A 22,541-nucleotide genomic window follows, 5' to 3' on the forward strand; every position below is an offset into this window, starting at 1 on the left:
TGGTTTACCGAAGGTCTCATTGTAGTAGTTATTGGGTTTTCTTCATTTGTAAAAAAGGAGGAGTTAGAAACATGTCACAAAGACCATCAATCTCTGGATTAGCAATATTTTCTCTTCCAGGGTGTAAATTCAAACATGAAATAAGTCTTGGACTTTTTTTTTTTTTTTTTTTTTTTTTTTATAAAACCATCCTTGTTTGTTGAGCAAATATTTTTCCTATGGACATTTATCTCAAAAATAATATTTTTCTCCATCATTTCAATGACTATAAAAAATCTGATTGTAGACGTACATTTACTAATAAATTCTTAAGTACTGTATTGTAAACGTATGTGCTTTTCTACAAGGATATAAAATAACTAAGCTTTGTAATATAAAAGCATGTTAACGAGGGTATATACTCTGGATATTATCCTTTTTTCCAACAAAATTTCTACTTTCTGTTGCTCATTATCATCTGTTTGTGAATTTAATTCCTTCACATAAGTCTTATTTTCATGTAAATAGCCCAAAAGGCTTGCGTGATATGGTGCTTTTTCTTTTTTTTCAGTAACTGATATAAATGCCTTAGAGTCATCCTTGAAAGTGTCTTGCTGTGCTAATGGACATTGCCATGATTTGTATTTGATAGGAGATTATGTTGCGAGAAGAAAAACAAGAAAGCACTGGGATAAAAACAACTGCTTACCCATATTCACCCAGAGAAAGCTTTAAAAAAAAAAAAAAAAAGAAACAAAGGTCCCAATAAACAAGTTAACTTATGTTTTACAGATTCATCCCGTATTACTTACATGGCAGAACACCAAAAATCTTACAGACTTTCCTGTAATACTGACAAATTAATATGAATGAAAAAACATTATATTTCATTTTCACTGGAAGGTAAAAGTACAACCTCAGTGTTAATTGCTACGTCTACCTTTCCTTCTTATTTTTTTTGGTGGTTGAGATATCTTAATTCTTTTATCCTTTTTTCTTTCTTTCAGTGCTTGACTTTATTCTTGAGGACTAACCCACCATACTTGCAGGTGCATTCACATACTCAGCTTTCTTATTTTCAGTAGTAATGTCTTTTATTACCACTTGTTCCAAGCACTGAAACTGATGTGTTTCACTTCATTTTCTGAGGATCTTCAGTATGAAAATTTATCAAGAGAATATTTAACCGGTAATGAAGATGTGAATTTAAATGTGTCGTGAATTTAAATGTGTCGTGAATTGAAAGCAATGTCTCTGAAATGCAGTGGAAAACATGGAACATACATGAGTAACTTTTTCATGTTTTTTAAGTTTGAAGTTACAAAGAGATGATAGAAATCCCAAGAAAGGAAGATACCTCAAGTTGGGTTTCGTGCCTCCAAATATACCATACATAGAATACTGATAATCTTTGAGGTACTTTCGTATGGGATAAGAACTTATATTTTTGTATGAAATAAGAGATACATATTATGACATGAAAGCATCTCTGTTTTTTGATGGTACAGAGAAAAGTTCTTGAGCAGAGGAATTTGCTATCGTATATTGGGTGAGTAAAAGAGTAGATCAGATTTTATTTTTCAGATCTCAGACTGAGAGATTTTATTTCTTTGTATCAATGGGGTTGAACTAATACAGGTTATCTGGACAAGAAGTGCTAAACCCTAACCCTCTTCTGTGGTAGCTAACCTCGGGTTTAACACACCATTCTATCCCGTGGGCCTTGATAGGGGTTGCTCATGTGTGTACTATGGGATTGATTGCCCAAGGTCCTAATTAGAAAGAGGCCCTTGAGGGACAGTGTACAGATGCCCTGGAGACTTGAGTTTTTACTTCAAGATCACAAAGGCTAGATCTTGGAGCATGTAACTGGCAATGAACAGGTGAGCCCTTAAAAATTCAGTTGTAGGATCAAGACAAACTTAATACAAATATAGTAAATGGGTGGAAGAATGGTAGGAGGAAATTAGGAAAGTGAGAATGAGGGAATTCATTATAGGAACGTGGGCCTGTACAGACAACTTATTGTAAAATTTGAAGGTCATAAAAGCATGTTATTTAAAGGCAGCTTGCTTTTGCTTCAGTGAATTTCTTTCAGCTACCCATAAGTATAGAAGATTTTCTTTTTGTTCACATTTTTTTCCTGATTTCTTCCCTTATCTGCATAGTAACTTCCTTCATGTCACTATTCTTTATTTTATCGTTTTCTTTTATTTACCTTTTCGATGGTAGTGTATGGGAGGGATTATGACATTATTACAGTACTTACCTTTGTTTGCTGTCACCATCATATTGCTTTGTATGGATTGGAGCTGGGACACTTTCTCAGTAAAGTCTGATTATTTGTTAGTGACTTGCGGAGACTGTAAGGCGAGGTCTACAAGAACAAAGCAGAACTTTGTACTGTAAGTACTACCATGAGTACCAGATTTCAGGTGCACTATTTGTCAAGATTTTTGTTTTGTATTATTTTAAGAGAGGCAGAAAGAGGGGCAAAGCGGAAATGATCTCTGTTCTCCCACTTTTTGCCTCCCTCAAAAATACAACTAACAGTGAGCTGCCCAAATACAATAGAATTAATGTTCCAGAAAGGTACATTAAATTGTCTGTAGTAATAGTGTATTGCAATGGAATAATACTGAAGCAGGGAAATGACAAAACATCAAACCAAAATATCGCAGATTATCATTACTGTAGAATCTCTGAAACTTGTCTTATTTCATTTTCCATGGGACAGATTGAGGATGTAAATCCTACAGGACATAAATTTTCCTTTTGAAATCAGTAGCAATTTCTGCTTAAATCACACAGGAAGACTTCTCTCTCAATAGGCGTCAGAGTCTAAAGCAACATAAAGATGGAATTTTACTTCTATCTCTGGATTTCCTGGCTTCTTTCATTTAGCAGAAGATCCTTAAAATAACGGATTGTAGCTCTTTGCATCAGAAAGCTTCCTCCATTTACATGAGATTCTATTGCAAATGTGTATTCTAGTAATCCATAAACTGTAAGTATCCACTTGTGGGCCATTATATTGTTTGCTCTTCCTCACAAATGTCATATATGGGCGTATGCTTTGATAGGTTTAAGTGACAAAAAAATATTTTTGTAGGGTATCATACAGCAACATCATTGTAATTAAACTTGTCTGAGATTAGGCCAAAGGCATGAGAGGATTTATGTCTTGTGTTTTGCATTCTCTTTCCAAGTTATTTTATTAACATAGGGTGTCTTTAATTATGCAGAACTGCAAACTGCATTATTGATATTCTATAAACATTAACTACTAGTGTCTCTAATGAAGCAGGAAGAAAACATGCTTTCTTGTTATTTGTCAGGACTTGCAAAACACTAAGTGTTTCAGATGCTGTCACTACATTGCATAAACTACAAGGGATCTGAGACTTATGACCTACCAGCGCAGTATTTATGACTGGCAATATATACATACATCTACATACATACAAACGTGTATATGCATACATCTCTCTATATACTTATATAAACACATATATACATACATACACATTTATATTTGTGTGTATATATACATATATATACACACATAGTGATTTCTAAAGTTGATTTCATTCTTGTAAGTGGATGCTACACTTTTTAACCTTCAGTATCTTTCACTGTGCTTCTTTTTGTTTATATTGCCATAATGTATGGACACCAGAAGGATAAGAACCTAGATTATATGATGGTACTGTAAAATATTAAATAATGGAAATAGCAATGTATGTCAGAAAGAAATCAATGACTTACTCAAACAAATTCAGTTATGAGCCTTTTTCTTTGATATGAATTCAAATATATTCAGAATCCTTGCATTCAAAAAAGCAGACCAAACTTCTATGACGGTATAGTCATAGCCTGTATAAGAAAGAGTTGGAGGAACCATTTAGGAGACTCATATCTTCCCAAATACACAAAAACAGATGTTGCATCCTAGCTGAATGAATCCTGATTGGATGGTTGGCTTAAGTAAATTGAGGTTGTAACAAGGCATATTGAGCCCCAAACTTGTAGCAGAAGGAATGGGTAGCGCTACATCTGAAATTTTATTTTTTTCCTTTTTCCTTTTTTTTCTCCCTGTTTATTAATTTAATCTCTATTAAGCAGTTCAAAACTTACATAAGTTAAGAACAAAAGAGACTTCTAAATAATTTCTGGAGAAGATACAATTCCACTTCCAACCTCATTCAGCATGGTACTGCATTGACCAGCCTGAGATGAAAAACACATGATGTGGAGATTATGAGCTAATTCTGGCTCTGTTATATGCATTCAAATCTATTTTGTTAATGGGAGCGACAGAGTTACAACTGAGGGCAGAACCTGCTAATGAAAACTGTACATAATTTGAATGATCTGAGTTGTCCAAGTTCTCAGTGTTAGGAATCTGTGTTGAACTGCTGAATTGCTCTGAAGATGAAAACAATTTTTCAAAAAGATTCTGCACTAATAATTAATACTGGTAGAAGTCTGTGCTGTTTCATACATGTCCCAAGTGTTTGTGTTTGCACCTCAAGATCTGAAATTGTCGTCTAGCTTCTAAAATTGTAGATAGAAAAAGACTGCCATACACATAAAATGAACATGGACAGACAATTTCAGCTAACTGAGAAGTAATGTACTTTGGAAGTTATCTACAGGCTTTTATCTTTGCAACAAATACACTTTGGGCCTTTTGGATATTGTCAATATTGTGACAGTGAACAGCTGAAAAAAGATTGCAGAACACAGGTTAGGAGATGGAAATTTATGAGGAATTTCACTAATGAGAAGCAAATTATCTTGCATGAATCCGTCTATGTTCATTTCCTGCTGATGGTAAAGGCCAAGGACAATTTATATGTAGGGATAAAAAGTTATCACTGATGTGATTGGATCCTACCTCTGTGGGTTCTGGTACTGTTAATGATGAAAGTTCAGTTCTTTTTCTGGATCTGTTGTAACTTTTTGCCTTTTGTTAGAATCTTCAGTGCAATTGATTGACTAATTGATGAGTGGCTAATTGGTGAAACTTAGTGAAAATGTAACAGCAAGTTGTCAATGTAAATGACAACTTGTAAATGATAATCATTAGCCAAAAGTAAAGGTAGAGATAAGGAATACTTTCACATGGAAAAACTTAAAGCTATGGACAGAAAAGAGATTTTTAAACTGAATTATGATGTTGGCAGTGGAATGGGTGTACATAAAGAAGCCATGAGCAGGTGGAAAGTAAGAGTTTTTTAACTATCAGATGTGCAAGAAATAGGCTAAAGTGCAGCAGTGGGGGAAAGAAATCTTACTGCTTCCAAGAAGGAGCAAAAGAGGAATTTTATTGACGGGATTAGATTATGTGACTGCAGGGAGACAGACCTATGAGTTCTCTGTGCCCTACTACATATGTTACAGCAACTTTTGAAGATTTTGTTGTTGTTGTTTTTGTATTGTATTTGTTGAACTTAAGGGTAATGAAAAAGGAAAGTATAGCTAAGAGGAGAACAAGCAGAACATGTTGGTTTTGGTGCAAAAGGATGCTAAATATGCTATTGAAATAGGACAAACACCTCCGTTCTATAAAATCTGCTGACTACAAAGCCTGTGTCTTTCCTTAATTGCTACAAAATTTAAGGAAAAGCAAGAAAAGCCTGATCATTTTGTTGCTGCATATTGTGACAGAAAGATTTTTGGGAGGCAAACAGCTCATTTTCCTATGGAAATGAGCTTGAAAATAATCTAGATGTAGTTACATCTGCTGTATTCCCAAGAAAAAAGGAAACATATGGAAGATATCAGTCCTTAATTTGTGCTGAACAACCTCTGAGACATTAGCTCAGGGTAAATTGCATCTTAACAATGTAACACGCTTGTGTTTTGGGCATGGCTAAAATAGTCTTAGCTGTCCCTGGCTCGCACAACATGTCCTGACTATGCTGAGATTCATTTTGAAATCTAGATGTGTTACTCTTATTTCATATAACTCAGATGGAACAGGGTAAGAGAACTTATGTGATCGCAGTTCATTAAGGGTGACATCTCTTAGAAAGAGATCAGTGTGGATGTTGAGATGATCCCCACTGGCTTCATATGAAGGCATTTGAAAATTAATTGCCAGTAAACTGACTGTAACTTCAAAAGTATTTAAAATAGGCTGCACAGACATATTGAAGGGTCGACTTTTATAGATACCATTTAAAGGCTGAATGAGAGTGAGTTTTAAATAGAATTGAAAATCCTTACCTTAAGGAACTTTTTGTACTACTGGTTTAGCTGAAATGTGAAGGTTCACCATCAACATTTCATATGTCAGACTTTATGTATCCAGAATTGATGTAACCAAATACTGTCGGAACTGAATATTGTGACTGTTGAAAAGCACTGATGGGCTAGCTCTTCATGTCCTCTGTCTTCCACAAAATAGGGTCCAAGAGTCAGTTAAATAGTGAAGGGCTTATTCACATGAAAATAAATGCTGTCAGTATCCACAGTTGTTTGGCCCTGGAGCTTTCAAAGAGGAACTTACAAAGAAGCACAAAGCTGGATCAAGAGCCTGCAGTCTGTCAATGAACTGCTGAGGGATGCAACACGACAACATAATCAAATCTGATGTGTCTTTGCAATGACATACCAAGCCTGCAGAATTCCAAATGGCTTAGCTTGCTGAAAGTCATGGCTAAAACATGTTTTCTCTTAGCTGCAAATACTTGGAAGATTTTAAAGACTAATTTTTTTAATGAAATACTTTGCTATACAGAAAAAAATATAAAAATCCAAATTTTTCAATCCAAATGTGATCCAAATTTTTTTTAGCTGAACAGAGCTCGAACTGAAAAAAATCTGACTCAACCAGATGTCTTCTTGAATTTCCTACCAGTGCCTGAAGCTGTGGGAAAGATATGACACCTATGGTATATTAATAAAAATCCAAATTGCTAGTTCCTGATTTTGTAAGAAACTTCCAAGAAGTCCATTAAAAGGATTTGCATACTTCCAGTATGGTGTCACACTCTGAACATGTTAGAGAAAAGACAGTCTGGTTAGCAAATTAGAGGTAATAACAGCAAATCTCAAATACACTAGTTATTATGTTTATTATGTAGTCAGATTTCACAAACTAGTTCCTGGTTTTCTTCTTCCTTGGTCTGTTCAGTGTGCTGTCTTAAGCAAACAGTGTTTGATTACGTACTTCTGGTGAATATTTTGCTCTCTGTAGGTATACGTATTAAAATGTTTCTCTCATGCTTTCTAGCGCTTCATTTTCATTTGGTTTTATCCCTCTTACATGCCTCGTGGTAAGTACTTCTCCTGTAATTGCCGTATCACAGTGTATGCTTTTATGTAGACCGACTAATTGGTAAATGCTGGCGTTTTATGCCACTGTTTGTTCTCTGTAGTGTCATTTATGCCATTCAGTATTCTGCTGTGTATGGTATTAACAGTACTTTCTGGAGGTTTAAAAGTAATGACTTGCTGATTGTCCTTCAAAAAACAATCTCTAAAATGATATTTTTTCTTCCACAGGCTTGTGTTACTGTACTCATTCAGAGCTGTTTTCTTTTTTTTTTTTTTTTGTATCAAAAGTGTGCATATTTAGTTGGCTTTCGCAAGTATTTTGTTACATTCATTTAATGCAGATCAAAAATATATCTGAAGGACAATAATAACACTTTTTTAACTTAAGAAAGATGTCCTGTCTGTGAATAATCTTACGCAGATGTGCCCATGGTAAATACCATGCTGACGTTCTTTGAAAATGGCCAGAGCTGTTTTTAGACCTACACCAGACAGATTTAAATTACAGAATGGTATTTTTCAAAACTTTCCCTATTTGCTGCTGTTTCTTCTTCTGAACATGCTAAGTAAAGTTCTCAGTTTTGAGACAGGAATGTCTGATTTCTGCTAATCCCCCAACTTTACCATATTCCAAGCCTGCAGCAGAACCACAAACAGGGATTCATTCACTCATAGCTTGGAAGGGAGGCCCCAAGTGAATTTGCTCTCTTTTTCAGTTTTTCCTTTGCATTCCCAGGGAAATGTCATATAAGCTGTCTGGAATTGCTTACTGAGGGAGGTGGTCTTTTAAGCAATTTCTCATCAGCCTTTCTGTTCTGTAGGGAAATAAGATGGAATTTTGCTAAATAGTGAGTCATAATTCAAGGCAGATATTGATATGAGTCTTAATAACAAGCAAATATCAAATGATCATGAAAATCATTACTAGCTGTAATGCTGGCATCTTTAACAAGGAGGATTTTCTCCTTCAGATTCCTATATCTAAAATTTGAATATATTTGTGTTTACAGGATCAAGACTGGGCACAGTTGCTTGTTTTAACACACTGGTAGTTCTGCGGAGTGGGGAACGAGAAGGGTGCTCGGGTACAAGATCTCAGGTGCCTGTATGTGTTTAATTTTGTGTAATTTATCAGCTAGCTTTTCATGTCTTAATATAATTTTTAGGTTAATGAGATTTTGTTTATTTTGTACAAATACCACATTTAGGCCTCGCTTACTTACAGTAGTTGTATTGCTAAAACAGCCCAGCTTTGTGAGTAAAGTAACACTTTGATGGAAAGGTTTATGCAGCTGTAGTTCATTTTCCTTTAGACAGGTTAAAAGGGCATACCTCTAAGATAGCTTTATAGAAGCATGTAAGTGCAAGTGAGAATGCCAGTGCCAGCTGTGCCCTAGTGTAGGCTGTTTGCTGAAAGGCTGCAACACAGGTGCAGGGGCTGTGTGTGCAGGTAAGAGAGAAGGCAATGGCTGAGCAACTGGGCTGCTCTGCACAGGTGTCTGAAGGGGCAGATGGGACACAAGCATGCAGTAGGAGTGACATTAAATGCAGGAGAGTGCAGTGGTAGAAGATGTGAAATGCCCAGGTGGGGAAGTAACTAGTGGGTAGCATGCAACTTGTGGCCAGTGGCTTGCAAAGTTCTGCTGAGTTAGCGTGTCCTGATGGACCTAAACTGACTCCGTAGGGCTGAGGTATGCCGGCTGTGTTCTGTGCCATAGTCTGGGTGTTACATGGGTCTTTTGGGGATAATGGGAGGCTTTGTATATATTGTGGTAATTCAGTTACCAAACTACTCACTGGAGGAGAGAAAAGCAGCACCTACATGTACAGCAGCTGGCTATCCTTAACCTCAGTTAACCCCGGACTTGGTCAGCATCAGGATCAGAAGTCTGTAGCCTCCTATTTAAAGAAATATCTTATTTACAAGTTTTGTAATTTAAAAAAAAAAAAAAAAAGGGTTATGTATTTGGCCATTTTAGCCACGCAGTCACTGCCTTTACATGAGCAATGAGACCTCAGCACACGGATCTCTTAGTTCACTTATTCATTTAGTTCAGTCCCTTGTGAAGAGAGCCTTAATCTGTGACAACACACACTGCAGTATGTTTATGTCCTTCAGCTTTCTGTCCGTGTAGCAGTCAGTCACTTCGTCTTGGGCAGTCTGTGCCTGTGGAAAGCGGCTGAATTTTCTGCCTTAACATGAATGCAAACGTCCTTTCAAAGAGCTCCCTCTGGGAATGTGCACAATAATATCAGAACATGAGCTAGCCTCAAGTCACAGACATTTACAGTCACTGCCTTTGGAGACAGAGAGGTGGTGGGGGTATCCTGACAAATACTGTAATAGCCTTTTGTCGTTATCCTTTTGCAGGACAAGTGTGGCACAAGGGATTACAAAGTCAATGGCTAGTTCCTATTTAAATACCAGATATATTTACAGTGAGTCCCACAATGCTGGGAATCAATCACCTGCTAATGCTTTAACTGGCTCAGTCAGCAGTTAGAAATATGTACTGTCATAGAAGTTGTGTTTAAAAAAAAAAAAAAAGTAATGTTTAAAATAAAATGAGATTGACATGCTGAAGCAACACTGCATATGTATGAAAGGCAACACAGAGCAATAGTGAAAGTTATTAGTAGCTACAATATAGGGTTAGGACACTTTCTTTTGAATAAAGAAAAGATTTAAAGAGAAAGAGTTCTTTTTTTAGTGACTATGTATATTTGGTTTTTAGATGGAAGACATTATTCATGACAAGTCATTGTAGTGTTTTTGTGATTTACCAGCATGACAGCCCAGGTTTGTAAAGCTACTCCAGGCTGCTACCTTTGCATCCCGTGATTTGCCAGAGAGAAGCTGGCAGCTGATGCTGTTTCATTTTATTGGGATTTGATCAACTGCTCATACATTCCTTAAAGTTTTTTTGTGATTATGTTTTAATTATATTCTTGGTCCCATTCAAAGTGCTTTTTTGCTCACAAAAGAAGCAATGCCATAAAGTTTTTTTTTGATCTCTGTAGCCTTCCAGCCTCAATGAAGTGCTGTTCCTCAGAGGCTTAAGTTAAGGCTTCTGCTATGACTCTGCTTATTTTAAATGGTTATTTGTGCACTAGATAGAAAATTTCTGTTGTCTATTCATTGCTTAACATTTGTTACTTTCCAGGCTGTTTTCCAAGCCAAACCAAGCTATTACATATCTGGGCTTTCCAAGATCTGTGCTTTTTTCTTGGAAAATTTGTCGAGGTAGACAGGAATAACAAGGAGTAAGTACCAAAGGAAATGCTTTTTTAATCGGCAAATGATTGTAAATAATTAATATTTTCATTGAAACCAGAACCTGCTAACTGATGTTTTACCAAAACAAAACAATGCTGCCTATTTACAATGAACAGGTCTTATGAAGACCAAAGCTCAATGACCCTGGCATTCCTTTCCAGAATTGAGTTCCAGTCTTTCCTACATCTCTCAGGGTCTAGTATGCAGGCATAAAATTTAAACAATTGTCTTCTGAGAAAAGCATCTCAATTTATAAAAACTAATGGCTTACAAATTTACTGTGGGAAAAAAAAAAATATGTGGTAAATTTTATTTTTCTTCAGGCATATTTTGAAATTTATAGCATTTGGAGGCCTAAGAAAATACTTGGCATATGTTTCAAAATGAGCTGTTTTTGTGCCTGTATATAATTTATTTGTCTCATGGCAAGAAAAATCTTTTACTCAACAATATTAGAATTAGGCCATATTATATTTTAGATCCAATATAACTCTCTATCAGGAGTCTGTTCCTAAATCTGTATTCTACACTTTCCCATGCTCCAGTCACTGAAGCTATAATGAGTAAATGCTGTAGCTTTCAATTCTTACCTCTGGGACGAATAATAAAAAAACTCTCAAACAGATGGAGTGGGCTTTCTCATACATGTTATCCATTTATGTCAAACAACTAGCTATAGAAAATGTTTCTCGTACACAGGTGAAAAGAAGATAATAATATCACCTGTTTTCAATAGTGTCTAAGTTCACACAGTTTAAATTTAACTTTGTCCCTGTGCCTTATGTTACCTATTGGTTCTTATCTAGACCTTAAAAGGCGCTGAGCCCATGGGAAATTGTAGACACAGTAACTTAAAAGGAGTTTAGGCAATGTGAATACAGGGCTATCCATATTACATTCATAGTGAGACCTAATGTTCTCCTTGTCTGCAATTCCGCAAAAGCAGTATTTCTTGTTTTGTGAGATGGAATTACCTTTTTACAGTATTAAGGGCTTGATCCTACATAGCCAGTGGCATAACTTCAATGATGTCACAGAACTTATGGCAGTCAAATGTTTTTAGTGTAGCTTGGCTGTTTTTGAACAAAGCAATAGTATGTTGGGCTGCACATTACAGATACATGTCTACATTTTTTGTACTTTCAACACTTACGTATGTATGTAGTATGCAATCTACATCTTTTTAATGATAAATGAGTAGGTAAACAATCATTTTATTTTAAACACTTACAAATACTGATATGAAGTATCATTCTTTCAGTACGTGTGTAGAAATTAATAACAGACACTTTTACTAAGCAATGAAAGTTTACTCCTGCATATCTGAATGCTCTTCGACTGTGTTTCTTTAGACATGCAAATTTCAGAAGATGAAAATATTTTAAATTGCCATGTAGTTAAATTAACAGTCAAATATACTGTCCCTTGGCAAGCTTTCTTAGATGAAACATTGCCTAGGTTCATTACCACAAGACTTATTCATGTTATCAAATGTGTTGAGATTCAGTAATTCTGATGATGATTAGATAAAGTAGGAATAGCAATTAAAGTGTGTATTTAAAAGCACTTTAGAATAAATGTACTACTTGCAATGGTACTTTGCATGTTGTACTTTGGAATACTTAGCAACATAAAGGAACCTCTTAATCTAATGGCATTGTGATCCTGTTTTAAACTTATCATCATTTTGATGGATGGTCTTTAACCACACTATATATTACTGCAATGGGTAAATTCATAAGAGCCAGGGTTAATGAAATGGCATGGGTTGGAATGGAAATCTGTCAGAGAGACTGGTTTAGCCTCTGTTCTTAATGAATGCCACAACAAAAAGCATTCCTGTGGGCTTTTTTTTTTTTTTTTTTTTTTTTTAAATGACTAAACATGCTTAACAGTTAGTTAACAAGAAAAGACCATCTTGCTTTCTTGTGGTGTTTCCTAGTAGGGGTCTTTTTCATAGTATGTGCTTATTCATGAAACCTGGCCCCAAAAATACTGAAGAAAAAGATACTGAAAAAAAAATCCTAAGATAACTGCAGACATAAATAATATATGCCTGTCTTTTGGAAATTCCATAAGACAACTTTCTTATGTTACAAAATGGAGTGTGAGACAAAATAGGAGGAGAAAGAAATTAAGAAGCTTAGAGCATGAGAACCCCAAAGATGCTTTTCAGTGTCTTTTTTTTAGTTTCCCTGTATTTGATTAACATGGTGGTTATTATTATTAAATAATTACTAGAGTAGCAAAAATATCAGTGAAAAGTTTCCTGAATAAGTTTTTTTTTTTCTCCTTTTCTTATTGTCTGTCTGTTTCTTCCTTATGCTGATATTATAGTTAATGATCAGGTAGATTTTCACTCATACTCAACTAATTCTCTTCTCTAAATCTCAAAACTGATTTTTTTTTCACCATTAGATAACTTTTGATCATACATATATTCTTGGGAAACTCCTGTGTACAGCACTACCTATCACAGTACCCCCAAAAGAATTCTGTTCTTGTAGGGTAGGATACTGAAGCTTCTGAAGAAATTATTTCTTAACCTGCAAAACTCATAAACTGCAAATCTGTTCTGCCCCATAGAAGATAAACTAGGATCTCTGGAGGACTGTTGCCAACGTTTCCACTTTTCTACTTTTCAACTGATATTGGTTTCTAATATATATATGTATTTTAAGATGACACAATAAAAAGAAAAAACTTTGGAAAAGTGCACACAAAGCCTGATCACTGGGAAAATGTTGACTGTCTGAGGTAATTTTGTCATTGCTAAGTTCCCAGAACATCTCCGTAAAGAAGGAGACTTGAAAAAGTTATTAGAATAATAAAATACTGTCCTTCCAGTCAAAGTACTGAACAAAAGTTGATCCAAGTTGTTGCAGCAATTGCAAAGGTGCTGCAGTTCTTTCAGTTATGACTATTTTTTTTTGTAATCCCATCTTGAACTATGAGAAACAATTCAAGAGATGTTAAGGGAAGATATATTGGACTTCAGACCAGAAAAGCATGTTAGTCTACTTTCACTCTAAGAACAATACTGCAAGGAGCCCTGAGAGACAGAATATACCCATACATTTCATAGATCTAAAAAAATATTTCACAGTTGTCATAACTGAACTTCTTAAAAAATTGTGTTACATAAAAGAGAAATAAAAGACATGATCAGGAATTCACTTGAGTATGTAAGAGCCCATCTTTCAGGGTCATGGTAGTGTCCAACAGGAATGTCTTCTGTCACCCCTACTATGTGGGATGGCCCTCAATTTGTTACAAGAGAAAGAGCAATGCCATCTGGTTAAGCCTTGTTATTTCACTTATTTCAGTGCAAAAAATTGTGATTGTGTTTCCTTTTTTTTTTTTTTTCTTTTTTTTTTTCTCTCTCATGCATTTACTGGTTTTGATTCAGAGCTCATCCTGTTTAAGTACAAGTGTTACTGTCAGGATCCAGATTAATTCCCTAAAACAAGGAAGCAAAACAAAGGACTTCTGTATTTCTACGTTTAATCCTGTATTCTCATGAACTTCATGGCAAAACTGTGCTTTTTGCCCCAGTTACACTCTTGTCCAGTTGGTGTTTCTCTGCATGCTCAGAGCTTCTCACTGAAGACAGGCAATACATGCCGCACACCAGGACATGCAGAGACCCCCCAGTCCCTTTGAAGCAGTAGTAGTGTGCAGAATGTCTATTGCTTTACAATTTCAGGCTTCACATTGGTTCCTTGGTAAGTAAAAGTTTGGCCTGCTGTACTGATAGGGTAGGTAGGTAATCTGGATAACAGAGAGAAGTAATCAGACCTTTCACATTAAAATTGCAAAGTCTTTTTTCTGCATTCTTTCTTGTGTTTTACACACAGATTTCCAAGACTTTCCTGATCTACTGACAGAATTCTTCTAGCACAGAAGTTCAATTTAGTCTCTCAGCTTTAGAAAATCCACAGCAATTTTATTATCCCTCTGATTGGATGTGGTTTGGAGGAAATTCAGCTGTGTGTCAGTAATGTAATGCTGTCAGGTACCATAGAAGAAGCACTGTTGTCCTCCTTAACTCACAAAGTCACCCTTGCATGGCAGTAATTTGTATTACCCGTGCATCTGGAAAGACCATGGCAGGTGAGCAGTGGTTCTTTCAAATGCAAGTCAAATGAGGGGGGCAAGACAACAAGAACAGTGCCTTCTCTAAAGGCTGTAAAATATCTGAAACCCTTCCAGTAAAGTTATACTTGGTTAGTGATACAGATTAAATTCTGGGGTTCCTCGCTACTGTCACCCAGGGAGAATACAAGTAGTCCATGTGATAGGGTGGTGTGGGAGAGTACGCTTCAAGACTCTTCTGCCTACATAGTTGCTGTCGCAACATTGCTATAGCCCTTGTAGAGGAATAAAACCATGGATCCAGCCGAGGCGACTGGTGGGACTGGATCACTGAATGCTCTGCCATAACATCTGTTCTTAGAAACTAGTATGCTCTAATTTCTCTGACTGTTGTGAGTGCTACTGAGTATATATGTATTTTTCTCCTGCTACACATGCCTTTTCTAAATGCCTAAAAGAGTAGCATTCTATTGAGTGCACATTTCTTCTTTTAATTTATGCATGTGTATGTACATTGCTTTTCTCCTGCAGTTCTCTAAGAGTTTTATGGCCCATTACTGAGTGAGTAAAATGTGTGCAGATTTTGCAAGCCTCTGCCAGAAGATGTTTATTACTCTCATCATTCTTACGAAAATCATGTTCCAGCAGGTTCAGGCAATGTGCAAAACATGGCACATGTGTGAATTGGCCATTTCACACTACACTTACAATATCAGCAGCAATAATAAAACCAGGAAAGGGTCCTTAGGGAAGGGGATAGACCTCACGTTAATTTGGTCATGAAGCTCTGATATGTGATCTTTGCTAAACCCAAAGGTATAAGGAACAGTTAGCTTATCTTCAAAAGTTACTATCAATTGCTGAGGGAGGAAACAAGCCAAAATATTAGTGCAGAAAAGTTTGCCAGCTTGTCCATACGCTGCCTGTTTTGGAGTAAGATTTTACTCTGTCTCAAGGGTCAGATTTTTGAGTGAGGCACCAACAGTGCTTTAAAGAAATGTTTGATGTTGCATTGACAGTGATGCAAAATATACCCCAGACAGTATTTTAAACTTCTCTTGTATAGCAATAAGTATTGCTGGTAAGTGCAACACAGTCATATGGCTGGTGTGAATGTTTCAGGCATGCTGTTAGAATACTTTCATGTAGTAAAAGGTCCAAGATACTTCTTCTCCTCTTTTCTGTGTTAATGGTAACAGCACTGGAGGCACCCCTATTGTTTATCTCCTTCATTCTGTTCACAATTACTGCTGCTTGCTACCACTTACTTTTCACTTGTCTTTGCATTTCCTGTACAGCTCTTTTCTTCCCCTGATATCTGTGCAGTAAGTACTTTTTCTGTGTGTTCTGCCTGAGACACAAAAGACTAGAGTTTATGATGACTTTTTATGTTTCAGTATGATTTTCCTGGATTTTTTTTTTTATTTTTTTATTTTTTTAGGAAATTTAAGTTTCTGTTATTTATAGAAATGAATGGATAGATGGTAAGGGGATGAAGTGATCAATTAGCGTAGATGGCCAACTATATTATCAGACACTATATTACTGGCACACAGCTTTTTGTTGCCTCACTATTCTGGTTCATAATCAAAAATGGGGAAGCTTACAACAGCACGGAGAGATCTTCTACTTCTGCTGTTCCCTCCTGCAAGCATCTATTACTTTCTTCTTCACAAAGGCCTTTGGCCAGTATGTGTGTAAGCAGACACTTAGGGCAGTCTGAAAACAAACAAAATCATCAGATTAGCAAAATAGTCACAAACAAACAAAAAGCCAAACTCTGATGTCTCTACCATTGCTCTTATCTGAACATTTGTCTTCCCCCTAATGTTCAAGATTAGAATCAATGTGGAAACTCCTTTTCTATTGTTCACTTGGCTTGTGATCAGTAGCATTCCTTCAACTTTCCTTCTGCTCCTCTTCACATACTTAGTTTTAAAAGGTGTCACCACTGTGCTTTGAGAAAAAGGAAGGTGACTTCCATAGCTCTAGAAGCTTTCTTCTTTTACTTTAACTTTAACCCTAACATTCTAAACCCTAACATTCTTCCTCATTCAGTTTTGTTTACAATCCCCAAACAGCCAAATGGATGACAGTGACACATCTTCCTTTGCAGGAGCTGTGCTTTTCTGTCCCTAACATGTTTAATTCATTCTGGTTGCAGTTCAGTTGTTTCAGCATTTTTTATTTTATTTTATTTTCAAAAATCTTACTGGTGTCTCGTTTTCAGAATCACCCCTATACCTTTTTGAAGGATAAACATAAATTAACTATGCCCCCCAGTCCCTTGGTATTGTAGATAATTTTAGGTTGATAACTTTTTTTGTATTCAGCTCAGCCATTTCATTCTGAAGTTCCCTTAGGATATCTGCATGAAGATTATCCTGTCTCCATGTACGATTGCACTTAATATATATTTCTTCCTGTAACCGACCCTAGTTTATGGATATGGCTAGTTCTTAGAGGATGTTCCCATTCCCAGATGCAGAAGCCTAGCTGACTGTGTCCTAGCTGGAGCAGGCATGCACCATCCCAAGCCCTATAGGAGGAAACGTGAGGAACATGGGGACCGGAGCTGTGGGACTTGCTGCAGAATGCACTGGCACCACACTCCAAAAATAACTGTTAGGAGTGTCATGTGTACAATACAGAAAGCTAATGAAATAAGTTATAAACCAAACAGGAAGTATGTATTATCAATCTCATGATATTCCGTATATATGAATCAATGATTCGTATATAATGAACAGATTAAACTGAGGAGAAGCAGCCAATTGGCATGAATAAAGCAGGAATTCCCTGCTTATAGGGAATTCCCTATTTCCCCAAATTTTCAAGAAGAAGCCATTAAAAGGTTTGTGAAAGCCTGTATATCTTTTGGCTGATAGGTGTGACAGGGTAGAGGTGGTACCAAAGACAGCTAGCTGGTCAGCAGAGACATTGAGAACATTTATATTTGCATCTCAGAGTAGAATTTAAAATGAACGTACACTTCGGTCCAGTACGATAAAAGTGCTGATTACTGAAAATGGCATTCAGGAGACAGGTTATGTTTGTTAACCTTGAACCTTTGTCTCAAGTGTGTCAAATACATCTTGAAATCCCATGTAAGAGTTAGCAATTAGAAAAGTATTCCATTGGTAAATATGAAACTTTAATCGAAGAAAGATTAGACTAAAATTGGGTTTTACTGGTGACCTTTTGTATCCAAAGCTATAGCTAACAGTCTGATCGTGAAACTAGGCAATAAATTTCTTCTTTGTTTTACTGCAAAGATTCCCTCATTTTCTGATAAGCTTTATCAGAGTAAAAGTTGCAAGCTTGGGGTGGTCTTGTCTCCAGGGAAGGAGGAAATCCATGAAGGCACTTAGGGTTATCTTTCCCATCAAGGTGCTAAGGAGAGAGACAGCCCCAGACACACTATTTTTTTTTTTTTTGACATGCATACATTAGGTGCATCCTGGTTCCGTTACTTCAAAGAGAAAAAGTTTGGCCAGGTATTATCATCCTAACACAGAGTCTCCTGCCAAAAGTAATTCAGTTCTTTACCTTCTGTCCCTTTCTTTTGCCCTTTATCTTCTATTATTCTAGTGCATCATCCTCTGTTTTGTTGTTTCTTAGAACTAAATAATTTATTTATTCATTTTTATTGCATCTTTAGCTATTCAGTGTTCAAATTTAATCTTAGTTTGCTTTGAGTCCTTCTTTCTCTATCAACTACTTTTTTATTTTCTTTTTTTCTCTTTTTGCTGACCATGAATGAAGACAGTAGGCAGTTGAAAAATCCTTCTTCTAAACTCTCCTAAGCTCTCAGAACATTCGGTTGGATTTGTCCAAATTTGTTAGCCACAGGGGCTGCCTCCCGGTTCTTGGGTCTCCCTGGTAAGCTACTCTGCTCCCAGCTGGTCCTCCCTGCTCCAGGAAGGCAGCAAATGATGGCTCAGGCTTTAAGCACCTGGTCACACACAAATGCAGAAAGCCGTGCACAGATGGAGTTCTGCTCATCTTGAGTCTGTAACAATATTAAGCTATCTAATTTATATACAAAGGGCTGAAGTTGCCTGTTACTGCTGTTTTATTAGACATGGTTTTCTCAGTGGGGTCCTGCTCCATGACTGGGGATGGTAGATGTTAGAACAATGCTCAGAATAAATAATGTCTAGGAGAAGCATTCCGACTACAGTAGTAATGCACAGCAGCCTTATTTGCGGACCGTGCTGTCATTGTACTAGTCAGTGTTTAAACACATAAGGAAAAAGACCTTAGATAAAGAACCTTGTGCAGTCAGAGTTCATTCCCTGATCAAGAAGTGATTAACACAGTGACACTTCTAACATCTTTGTTTTCTGCCATTTGGGTCTTTATCCATGCGGGTACAATAGATCTAAATAGATTTTACTGTGTAGTCTTCTCTCTCTATTATATTCTATATCTTTAAAATAGCGACCTTCCCCCTCCCCGCCCCAGCTCCGCGTATGTATCCTGTGTTCCCTGCTACACGGTAAGGACAGCCAGCTCTGATGTAGGACCGCTTTGCTATTTCTGTAGAGACATCTGTATTTCCCTGCTCCTTCAGTTCATCAACTCTGGCCTCAAGGTGCTATACGAGTGCTTTGAGGGCCATTAACTGCTTGCACCACATTTGGATCAGACACATATATCTAACCTTATCTTTGAAAGGTCTGGAGAAAATAACATTGAAAAAGAGATCTTCTGTTCAAGTTCGTGCCCTCTTGACTAGTTTGAATTAACACTCACTTAGAGGGTGTAAGAAGTCAAAAATATGCCTGGAAGGTTAAACATTAAGTATGTAAAGCTAGACTTCCAAACTTCCATAACGCATGAAAATGTGTATGTAAAAATGTCTGAACAAAACCAAAGTTTAACAGCTAATACATTTTAAAGTATAAGGATTTTAAAGCCTTTTTTGAGGTTCCCTTTTGCTGGTTGCCTTCAGGGGAGGTGAGACAATGTTCTAACCTTTGCAGCCAGCTCAATGGAAGAGAGGGAAGGAAGAACACAGAGGCAGAAAGAAATCTCAAATTTTAACTTGTTGTGTGATCTTAGAAGGGCTTCAAGAATAAAAATCTTTAAAGAGAACCCCATAGGTGCTACATGATCTGCATTTTGTCAGTCAGGCTCCCAGTCATCACAGGACACAGAAGCCACAGATCTACTGCATAGACAGACATCCCTCTTTACAGCTGCTGTGTCTTTCCCTTCCCAGCTCTTACACCTGAAGGTTAGTAATTGACAGCTCTTCCAAACAGCTCTTTGTGGTGTTTGGGTACCCATTCTGGATGCTTTTAATGGCAGAATGGGCACCAACCATGCCCTGTGTTATTTTGTACAGGCTTAGCAACTTTGGCATGGTGAAAGAGTCTTGTGGCTCATCTGTTCCCTCCCTCTGTTTAGGGAGCACTTGTATGGCTTACCAAAATACTCCTTGCCCTTCTTTTCATTTCCTTTTTTTTTTTTTTTTAATTATTATTTTTCCTTTTTCTTTTTTTTTCCCTAGGTGGGATTTGTTAAAGTCAAGTCAGATTCCTGATTCAGTTCACAGCATGTTTTAGTTGACTTGGTAAAATGGGGAAAACCGTGAGCTGTGCGATGTCAACAGATGGGGGCTGTGGGGTTAGTGGGAACTCCATAATCTGCACAAGCCTGCCTATTGTTAAGTCATAGCCTCAGTCCCAGCAGTTAACACAAAAATCTCCAATGAACCAACAGTGCTGTGCAGTAATGCAAACTGGTTTTTATTTGTGCTGAGTTATGGAGGTATTTCCCTGTCTATGTACCATAAAAAGGAAAATCTTTGCCTTTGACTTTGGTCAAAGATGTTTAAAGAACCCTCCTGATTGCAGTGTACCCTAATGGCACTGATTCAATATGTGTTCAGTAGTTTATACAAATAGTTCTGGAGTGCTCAAACCATTTGTCATTTAATAATTTTTCTATCTGTCCAGCCCCTCTTCTGTCACTTTGTGAATTTCAAAAGTTAAGAGCATTAGCGAGAAAGAGGCAGTTAAACATTAGCCAGTGGAGTAAATAAATAAAAAAACAACTAATGCTGCTCTAGATTTGGGATCTTTGTATTTTTTATTATTTTTTCCTGAATTTATCATGCCAGCTATCACTTAGTCCTTTGATTCTGAATAAAATTGAAAACTCATGTATGCATCTTGCTGCCCGGTGTCAGCACTGGCAAGCTTGTGTGATCATATTTGAGCTGAATATTTCAGCAAATAGCATGGCCCAGCAGCAATTGCTGAGCCCTGTCTACATTCTCTCTTTGCAGTGAGCAGGGATTTTTCATTTCATACATCATTTACAGCTTGCCACAGTGATTCTAGTCAGCCAGGATATATTTTCAACACAAAGAGAAGAAAGAGAAATATATATCATTTGTTGCAGAAGTTGGACACATTGGGTTGAAATTTAATTACACTATAAAATCAAAGCTACACTAATAGACAAAAAGTCAACTATCCTTAACTCAGAGTAAAAGATTATTAGTTTTTTTTTTTTTTTTTTTTTTTTTTTTTTTTTTTTTTCCCCTCAAGAGTTCTGCCTAGGCTTGTCGAGCAATAATTTTGCTACTTTTATACATCATGGATTAAATGCATGAGTCAATGTGTACACTTAAGCAGATACAATGCATATGTCATTCAGCTAAGTATTTTACAAAATAACATCGGCCTTCGTCCTCGTGAGACAGTGATTTTGTTAATGACACATTACTGCTAAAAAGTGCGTCTACCATTCCTTTAGCTCCTGGAGAGTCTGCAGGTCGCTGCTGGGCAAGACGATCAATTAGGAAGGGGGGTTTCATCAGGGATCCACTGCCCACAGGATCCATGTGACCAAGGCAGGCTTGCTTCTATTTTTCTCTTTTTTTTTTTTTTTTTTTTTTTCCCTGCCCACTGTCCTACCAACATGCCTGGATCCTGATCTGCAATAGCTAAGGTTAACAGAATTGATTTTGCTAGCAAGGTGAGCTGATTTGAAACAAAAGCAAAAACAAACCCAACAAAGCCAAAACAACAACAAAATCCCATTGTTGTTTCTGGAAACTTTTGCAGCTTCTGTAAAACTCAGGAGATCCCTAGTATTGCCCCTTGAGATCAGATCCACAGATAAAGTATGTGAGAAAAAGAAACATAGGCCTTATGCCTTGATACCTTCTTTTCCTTTCTCATTGGAGCTTCAGAAGAATTTCTCAATAGAGATTAAAATGATTCTTTACATTTCTATATGCACCAGAATCACTGAGATCTCTAAGCAAGCATGGTTTCATTTCTGAGTCTTATATAAAGCTTCATTTATTGAACTGCCATGATTGCTGAGAACCACATAACAAAAATGAATTTATCTTTGATTGAAATGCATTAAAAGTTGAATTTGTGAAAAGTTGAAGGTATGAAAGGTACACCAAATCTGCCAAATTGGTATTAAATGATGTTGTGAAGTAGGATGCATGATACTAATTAATACAGTTTCTGGGGTAGTAAACAGAGCAGTAATCAATCACAGCCATGACAGTTTTGCCAGTCTGGGGATTGGAATGTATCTTCAAACAGGGGAGAAGTCTTTCATGTTTTTCACTCCCTGACTTCCTTGCATTGTCGCTTGTAATGCTCTCCATAAGTTTCAAGGATTGATAAATTTGCCACTATGCCCTTACCATTGCTGAAGCAAGTATGGAGAGGTCGGAGGGTGGTTAATGACATAAGTGAAATTAAGCTTTGTTATTTAAGAAAAAAATCCAGTATAAAAAGATGAAGGGATTAGAGTATGGAAGCAGCTTACCTGCTTCCAAGGTTGTCCAGAAGCAGAGCCCAGAAGTAGCAACACGAGGAGCAATACACTTTCTTTAACAAAGTTGGCAGAGTCCTGATGGGGC

This window comes from Cygnus olor, chromosome 8 (genome assembly GCF_009769625.2).
Source record: "Cygnus olor isolate bCygOlo1 chromosome 8, bCygOlo1.pri.v2, whole genome shotgun sequence".
Lineage (NCBI taxonomy): Eukaryota > Metazoa > Chordata > Aves > Anseriformes > Anatidae > Cygnus > Cygnus olor.